This window comes from Onychomys torridus, chromosome 8 (assembly GCF_903995425.1).
Source record: "Onychomys torridus chromosome 8, mOncTor1.1, whole genome shotgun sequence".
In the NCBI taxonomy this organism is placed as follows: Eukaryota; Metazoa; Chordata; class Mammalia; order Rodentia; family Cricetidae; genus Onychomys; species Onychomys torridus.
Genome location: NC_050450.1, coordinates 83,995,209 through 84,004,482, shown reverse-complemented (window position 1 = coordinate 84,004,482; position 9,274 = coordinate 83,995,209). Strand labels below are relative to the sequence as shown.

The window sequence follows — 9,274 nt, the reverse complement described above, 5'->3', positions numbered from 1 at the left end:
CGCCCAGAGAACTGTCTTTGGCGGGGGGTGGAGGTGGGAGATGGGGGGGTGTCAGTTGTTAAAGATCTGACTGGATCTTTCTAAGGATCCAAATGCTAGAAGTTTCGGCAGTCGGGGCTTCAGAAGCGCACGCGGGAGTGCAGAACTGGAAGCGCCGCCGACCGTCCGCGCAGGTAACCTGGACTGCGTGGGGCGCTGGCTGCCGCAGCCAGGTGGGGCGCACTCCCCGGTACCCCGCGTCTGCAGCCTCCCAGGCGCGTCCGGGGTTTGAACGGCTGTGCCGCCACGTGCCAGTCCGCGTCCTTCCCCGCTGGGCCAAAGCGTCCTGGCCACAGTCCTCCTCGCAGAAACGCAGTAAACAAGTAGACACAGCGCAGGCTGCGTGAGCCCAACCTCCCGCCCGGAGTCCGGGGCGCTTTCTCCAGACTCGCTCCGACCCGACAACTCGCCGCCCCCCTGGACTTGGGGGCAAGGGCCGGGACCCCTGCATGGAGCACCGGAAGCAGTGACGCCGCGGGGCCCAGGGACGTTTGGAACTCGTAGGGACAGGAGAATCTTGGTGGTTCGGTGTCTGCCCGCCATGGCGGCCCTCGGCCAGCGGCCCAAACCAAGTGCAGCGAAGCTTAGGAAAGGTTACCCAACCTCATGTGGCTTGAGAAGGCTGCCGGGCGCCTAAAGCCGCCAGCGGGTCCCATGGTGTAATGGTTAGCACTCTGGACTTTGAATCCAGCGATCCGAGTTCAAATCTCGGTGGGACCTCAGTGAACCTTTTTTTTTTTTCTTTACAATCCTTGTTTTGGGGCCTGCAGAAAGTAGCGAGCTACTCGAGGCTGGACGCGGGATGCACTGACCTGCAGGACGGCTGTTCCGGCTTTCCCCGGGTTCAACACGCTTACATTTCAGGAACTGCCTGGGCTAGGTGGCACTGCGCACGCGCGCCGAGTCAGGCGGAAAAATAAATGTGTTGATGGAAGACTGAACATAACTTTACCCTGGAGGGAAACACGAAAGAACTCGAAGGCTCCCGAGGCTCTCCTGGCGGGGTACAGCCTCACTCAGTGCTCCTGGAAGGTCCCGCCCCGTATTGTCTGATTGGCTGGTGTGCAGAATGCGAGGCGGGATTGCTTTGTGAGCAGCGAATGAAGTGGCCGGACATGGCTAGGGGGCGGGCAAGTGACGCCAGGAGACCTCTGATTGGTCACCAGCGAGTGGTACCCGGAGGCTTGTGAGTTGTGGGGTCAGAGACCCGTAGATTGGTCTTGGTTAAGCGTTGCTCACCTAGCGAGATTCGTTTTCCAATTAGACAACAGTCCCTTAGCGGACAGCTGCTCAGGACCGTTTCTCACCGTCCATGGGGTGTTTCTCCAAGCGGAGGACAGACGTCGCTAAGGGTTCCCCCTGCAGCAGCGCCCGCGAGGACGTGGGACCTGCGGGAAGAGGCGCACCTCTACGATAGGGTGAAAGATGCGTGCAGGGAGTATTGTCTCCTTTGGATTCACATCTGGATTTTGAGATGTGTTTTTCCCTGTAGGGTAGGTGACGAGGGAGCCTGCTGACGCATTATGGTCTCCCTACAGAGTGATTGGCACCGTGGCTTTAGGTTCCCACCTTTGGGAGGATGCCATGGAGACACAAAGGAGCCTCGCTTGACTCTGCTATTAATCCTCAGAGCACGCCTCTTCCCGGCCTGACCCACGCACTCTTTTAAACGTCTGAATGGATCGTCTGAATGAACCTTCTCAGCCTCAAAAATATCTAAGCATGAGAGGAGGGAGGACTTGCTGCTTGTCGACTGTACACTAAAGAAATTAAGATACTCTCGGGGTTAGGGTGAGCAAATTTGTGTGCCATATCCCAGGAAGCAATTCTTGTTATGTAAATAAGAGCATTTCTGTGGCATTAGGTTGCAAGTAATTTTGATTAGCTGTACAAATCTACCATTCTGTGGCTGTAGTCGGGTAAAGGGGAAACCCATGTTTTCTTCCTAGGGAATGCTTTTTGGAGTTTGGTAGAAACTAGGACCTGTATATCCTCATCTGTGCTGTCACACTCCTGTTGTGGGATGATCTTTTTGTACACTGTGAAGATGTGTCTCTGCCAAGACACCTTCTGACTTGTTTAATATAGAGCTGAATGGAAAAAAAAAAGTAATTAAGATACTATCCGATGGATAAACATACCGATGGAATAGAATAGAGAACCAAGATACAGCCCCTCCTTTATGGACAGTAGTCAATTTATAACAAAGGTGTCCCGGAAAGAAAATGTAAATAATAATAAAAGTTGGCACAATGGAGTAGGGGAACTTGACACTGAGCCATTGTGTTTATATGGGAAAATATGAAATGGGATTCCTCTCTAATTTACACCAAACACAGCAGTAAATCCCGCGTGAATTGTTGACCTGCATGTGAAGAAAGCAGTGAAGCTTGGGGTGATAACATAGGGGAATACCAGCATCTCAGTCTAAACAAAGCCTTAATCAAAGACACAAGAGTGTCACACTTCACTAGATGTGTGTGCCACTCTATGCTCTTATTAGAAGATACCAATAAGAAAGAGAGCATGTGTGTTGCTCAGTGGTAAAGTGTGCAAGTCCCTCAGTGTCCTGGCATAATGAGAAGACAAAAGGAAAGCCACAGAATACGGATTTGCATGTGTAAATACACAAATGATAAACAAGTCTCAATAAATAAATATAACAAATTCTAAAAACCTGTAAGAAAACTGCTGCAGAAAAATAGCAAAGCCATGGACTCGGGGGATGGCTCAGCCGGAAAAGTTCTTGCATGCAGAGATGAGGACCTGAGTTCAATCCCCAGAACCCAGGTCAAAAAGCCAAGCACAGCGGCATTTGTGTATAGTTCTCCACGCTGGGGAAGCAGAGACGGGAGGGTCTCTGGGGGCTCCCTGGCCAGCCCATAGGGAAGCTGTCTTTTTAAAAGAAGAAACTGAAAGATGCCTGAAGAACCACACCTGAGACTGACCTCTCACTTCCACATTCACAGCCTCGTGCGCACACGTTTTTAAACAGCAACTTCAAGAGGAAAACCGCCTCAGAATAGAGTGGGCACCCCGCTTTGGAAACCCCAAACAAGCATTACATAGCAGGTGTGGCGGATCATTAAAGAGCTCAATTGGATGCCACACAGCCACCTGATGGCAGTGCTGGTCAGCATCGTGAGTTCCGGGACAGCCAGGGAGATGGAGAAAGACCCTGCCTCAAAATTCATAAATAATTTTTAAAAAGACTTTGTCTAGGGTTGGGGATTTAGCTCAGTGGTAGAGCACTTGCCTAGCAAGCGCAAGGCCCTGGGTTCGGTCCTCAGCTCAAAAAAAAAAAAAAAAAAAGACTGTCTAAAACAAAAAGCCATCCAGCAATACGTTTTGCTTTTACTAGACATGAGGCTGCATTTACAAGCCCAGTCCATGTCTAGGTGTCATAGGAAGATCTGGATAAACTCATCCTCTCTCCATTGGCTATATCTGGGTAATCAGTTTGAATGCTCTAAGCCTCTTTTGGTAAAAGAATAGCAGTGGTGCCTGTCAGTGTTTTGAGAATTCGTAAAACAAACAGAAAAGCCCTGGGGAGGTGTATTGTCACCTGCCTATCTATAATCCCAGCACTCGGAAGGTAGGAACAGCAGGATCTGACATTCAAGGTTGTCCTCAGCTACACAGGAAGGTCAAGGACTGCGTGGACTCCGTGAGATTCTGTCAGAGAAAGAGGCCAGTGAGATGGCTCCTGGGTGAAGTCACTGCGTACAGTCCTGGTGACCCGGGTTCTGGCTGGGGACCTGCATAAAGAGGAAGGAGAGAACTGACTCCTAGAGGTTGTCCTCTGACCTCCACACACACACACACACACACACGCACGCACGCACGCACGCACGCACGCGCGCCCTTCTCTGTCTGGACTTGTCTGCTGTGTTCAATAATGCTAACTTCTAAAAAGACCAGACTAGTGAAGTCCTAGAAGCTCAGATATTAGAAAGAAGAAATGCTAATGAGGGAAAGCTTCGAGAACACTGACAGCTACTTAATGTATTCGCTTATGTGTTTCTAGTCTGGATTGCAACAGAGGGAGAGAATGGGAACTGAGGGGTGGAAGTTGGGGGGCAATTAGGAAGAACATTCTAGCAATTGGTGCTGTCCATCAACAGAACAGGCTCAAGTGATGGAGATCGTCCGGGGAACTCAGAGACCTCTGTCTGCTGTGGTGTCAGGAGCTTCTACACTCAGGGGGAGATGCATTCCATAGACTCAGGCCTTCTGTTCCCATCCGCAGTGAATCCTCACTTCCAGCTCAGCTTTGCTGGCCAGGAGCTTTCAAATGTGGCTTTCCAAGGGCCCCGTCCCACTTTTCTGTTGGTTTGTGTATTTGTTGGTATGAAGATTGTTAGTCAGATAACATTTTTTGCCTCAAAAACTAGTATACACACACCACTGAAATATATGTTTAAGAAACATGATCTGAATTAGGTGGTGACACACACCTTTAATCCCAGCACTTGGAAGGCAGAAGCAGGTGGATTTCTGTGAGTTTGAGGCCAGTCTGATCTATACAGGGAAAATCCAGTTCCAGGATCCAGTAATTCCAGTTCCAGGGAGCTGATGCCCTCTGGCCCCTAAAGGGCACTTGCATACATATGGTGCACATAAACTTATACAAGGTAACATACACATAAATAAAATAAAATGAATAAATCTTAAAATAAAACACCTACAAAAATTTCAGGATGTATTCTTACATGTTAAGGATAAATAATTTTTATTTGGCTTGCTTGTTTTTTTCCTGAGACAAGTAGCCCAGGCTGGCCTTAAATTCACTACAATATAGCCTGCCTCCATTCCCCAACAGAGGGCTGGAATTGTAGGCATGCACCACACCTGGATCTTCTCTCTCTCTCTCTCTCTCTCTCTCTCTCTCTCTCTCTCTCTCTAATTAATTCATTTTATTTTATGCATGAATGTTTTGCCTGCATGTATGCATGCCTGTGTACCTCATGCATGCTTGGTGCACCTAGGCGGTCAGCAGAGGGCATTGATGTGGGTGCTGGGAATCGAACCCAGGTCCTCTGCAAGAGGAAACAGGTACTCTGAACCACTGAGCAATCTCCCCCATCCCAATGTATGTTGTTTTTAAAAAGTTGGTTTCAACTAGTGTTCCCCATCATCTTTCTGTTCTTTCTCTAGCTCCAGTTCTCTGACCCCCTTCTCCCTCACACCTAGCCCCTGTAGCTTTGGAGGGGACCCCTCTTTTCTCACAAGAGTCTGAGAGGTCCCTTCTCATGGTTTTCTTCCCAAGAAGAGAGAGGTTGATTCTATTTTCTGGAAGGTACTACAGAATACCTTCTGTGTAGCATGTTGTCCCAGTCCAAGTCACCAGCAGAGGGCAGTGCCCTTGGCACCAGTAAAGTTGGTTTTGGAGCCTCCCTTCCCAAGGCTGTCCCTTCCTTGTCTCGGTTTCCCTTTGCAGGTAAGATCATGTATGTGCAACACTTACTACATTGTCTGGCACACAGTAAGCCTGTGAACTGCGGAACATGGACCCCTTTCACACATGTTGACCAGCACCCTCTAGGGTCAATGAGATAAAGCAAGCCTTGACCCCTGCCCTCAAGGAGTCTGAAATCCTTAAACGGAAAACAAAACAAAACAAATCAAAAACCCAACAATTTAATTGGAGCTGCGGAAATATCAGTTAAGAGAGCTTGCTGGTCTTGCAGAATACCCAGGTTCTATTCCCAGCATCCACATGGAAACTAACAAGCATCTGTAACTTCAGTTCTAGACGGACCCAATACCCTCTTCTGGCCTCCATGGGCGACAGGCATGAACATAGTGCATACAAGCAAAACATCTATACATGTAAAATTAAAAATAAAAAAAAAAAAAACATTGCATTATTATTGTTCGAGGGCGTGATGTGTGCATATGACCGCGGGCATGCACGTTTGAGGAAGGAGTGCTTGCAGAGGTCAAGGACAGCATTCAGGAGTCGGCTCTCCTCCCACTGTGAGTTTTGGGGACTGAACTTGGCTCATCAGGCCGGTGAAGCAAGCATTTAAACCTGCCACATCATCTCACCAGTCAAGATGGAAATTTTGATGGAAACATTAAAACTGAACCCCTAATTCTGACCCCTGAAAGGCTGAGGCAGGAGGACAGTGAGTTAGAGGCCAGTCTAGACTATATAACGGGTTGCAGGCCAACCTGGAGTAAGTACTGGAAACCTGTCTCAAAGCCAGAACAAGACAGCATGGTGGCGCACACCTTTAATCCCAGCACTCAGGAGGCAGAGGCAGGCCGATCTCTGTGAGTTCCAGGACAGCCAGGGCTACACAAGAGAAACCCTGTCTAGAAAAACAACAACAACAAAAATTGCCAAAGCAAACAAGGACTTGAAGAGGAGGAATCCACACAGAGTGCCCGAAAGACAGGGAAGCCCCGGGCTGGAGGGCGCTCCCCAGGAAGCTGGAGCCTTAGGTGGCTAGCCTGAGGCAAAGGGTCTTTAACTTACTGTGTAGAGAGGGAGGGAATAAAGCCTTTACAGAGGAGGGCCTGAGAGCTTTGCAATGCTGGAGAATTAGTGTAGTGAGGAATTAGCATACCCCACGGCCTGGCACAAACCAATAACGTCAACTTTTAAGGAGCTGAGGGAGAAGGTTCAGCAAGATCAGAAACTCAAGGCCATTCTCTGCTACTCAGTGAGTTTGAGGCGGCCTGGGCTACATTAGATCTTGTCTCAAAAAGAAAACAAAAGTTTGAAACTTGAAAATGACTTAGCACACGCCTCCTCCCCAATTCTGGATCCTCTGAATTGCAATCACCTGGTCTCTGCTGAGCACTCTCGATTTCTGACCCAACAGCTCAGTCCCCTTCCCCCAACTGTTGCTGGGGTTCTTACAAACTCTGTTTCTGGCCTTCTTTCGAACATACACAGCCTTCTTGATCATTCCTGGTCAGTCAGGGAAGATCAGCTACCATCTGTCAATGATATGAGTAGGATGCAGAGGGTGATGCCTAGGAGAATCTCTGAGAAAGTGTGTGTGTGTGTGTGTGTGTGTGTGTGTGTGTGTGTGTGTGTGAGAGAGAGAGAGAGAGAGAGAGAGAGAGAGAGAGAGAGAGAACTTGTGTATGTGGTGGTCTCTGTACCTGTGGCCTCACCATTCACTCATTGCCCAAGGAGCATGATAAAGTTGAAGGAAGCATCCTTGGTACTTTTTCTCTGTCTTTTCTCCTATTTCTTCCATTCCTTCCTACTCCATCTCCTGAGCCATGCATCTCCTAACCACATTTGGGAGGCTGGCTGCCTTGTACCGACGGATTCCCCTTTCTCACCCTGAGAATGGTGGCCCCGAAAGGCCTTTCCATCTTCCGGGATTCCTGAGGTCAGGTGGTCAAGGTCACAGAGCACAACCAACAGCTGAAGATAAACAGATCTAAGGAGATACTGAGGCTAGACCCTTTGGGGTGAGCTCAGAGACAGGTCTCTAGTGCATCTGGCCTGCAGGAATGAGCACATCCCTCCCCACCACACACACACATTATTAAAAATAACACACATGCTGTCTCAAAAAACAAAACAAAAAAAACCACATATACACAATTAAAAATAAATAGTAAGTAAAATATAAATAAAAAATTTAAAGAACTATTTTCATGATTCAGGCATAGTGGCACATGCCTATAATCTCAAGAATAGGGAATCAGAGGAAAGAAGATCACAAATTCAAGCCCAGCATGGGGTACATAGTGCACTCCAGGCTAGCCTGAGCTACTCAGGGAAATCCTATCTAAAAATAAAGGAACTTTCTTCTTTACCTTAAGGGTAAACAGAAGCAGAGGAAGGTACTTAAGCAGCCAAGGGGCTGGCTCAGTTAACAGAAAGATCAGCCAGGTCCTGCTCAGACCTGAGAATATAATTGTGGGCACAACTCTGAGGCTTTGTCAGCCAGGAACTCCTGTCTGGAAGGATCATAGACAAGCATTCATGGTCCAGAGCACTCTCTGAAATATAAGAGAGGTTTGTGGGATGTTACAGGAACCCCCAGGAGGGCTCCCTATCCAGCTGAATGGGCACACCGAGTCCTGGGAGGGAAGATAGAAAAGGTCTCAGATGGAGGTAATTCCTACGAGAACTGAGTGCAAAAGGCCCATGCTAGGAACACATGAGGGGCGACACTCCTTGGGAAAAGGATATTGCAAACAGAGGCACAGAAAGGAGAGGGAAAAGAACCATGGTTTGGTGCCCAGCATGGTGGCATGCAATTCCAACAACAGGGAAGTTGATATAGCTTGGTTTGAGGTCAGCTTGGGATACCTAGTGAGACTCTGATGTAGTGGGTAGCTGTTCCAGCTTTGACCTGGAAGTACTACCCCCAGGGAGGCTTCCGGTAACTGTCACGTCTACCTATGGCCTGCCCCTGAGGCGAGGCCGAAACAGGAGCCCTTAAGACCCGAGATCTGGATGTACCAGTCCTTTTTCGGTTCCTGGTAAGCCTGGATGTTGGATGTAGACCGAGCTGAGTTCTCCAGAGAACACTGCTGGACTGCCCTTCACCTCTCCTGGACCCTGTAACCTATCCCTTCACTTGTAAGTTACCCCCCAAAATAAACCTCCCTTTTAACTACGTGGAGTGGCCTTCATACTTCCACCAATACTCTGTCTCAAAAAATGTATCTATATTATCTTAGTCAGTGTTCTGTTGCTGTATAGAGACACCATGACCAAGGCAACTCTCATAAAGGAAAACATTTAATTGGGGACTTGCTTAGAGTTTCAGTGGTTAATCCATTATCATCATGGTGGGGAGCATGGCGGCATGCATGGTTCTAGAGCAGTAGCTGAGAACTTTACATTGTGACACATGGGTAGTAGGCAGAGAGAGCCTGGGCCTGGGGTAGGCTTTTGAAACCTCAAACTCCACCCCTAGTGACACACTTCCTCCAACAAGGCCACACCCCTTAACCCTTCTAATCCTTTCAAACAGCTCCATTCCCTGGTGACTAAGCATTCACATATAGGAGCCTATGGGCTATTCTCATTGAAACTTTTTTTTTGTTGTTATAGTTTTTGTTATATTTTGCTTTCTTTTGAGACAAGCTAGCCTGGAACTTACTATTTAGGCCAAGCTGGCCTCAAACTCACAGAGGTCTATCTGTTTGCCTGTTCCTCCTGAGTGCTGGGAGTAATGGCATGCATCCCCATGCTCAGCTGGAACTGTATTTTTAAGGTTTTGCTTTTTAAGACATATTTGTTTTATAGGTA

The 9,274-nt window shown here is 48.3% G+C and overlaps 1 non-coding gene across 1 annotated transcript; it reads left to right on the top strand.

Moving 5' to 3' along the window:
* Window positions 1-687: 687 nt before the first annotated feature.
* On the top strand, window positions 688-759 carry Trnaq-uug. Its single transcript has one exon. It is a non-coding gene; the product is annotated as a tRNA-Gln (tRNA).
* The last annotated feature ends 8,515 nt before the right edge of the window (window positions 760-9,274 follow it).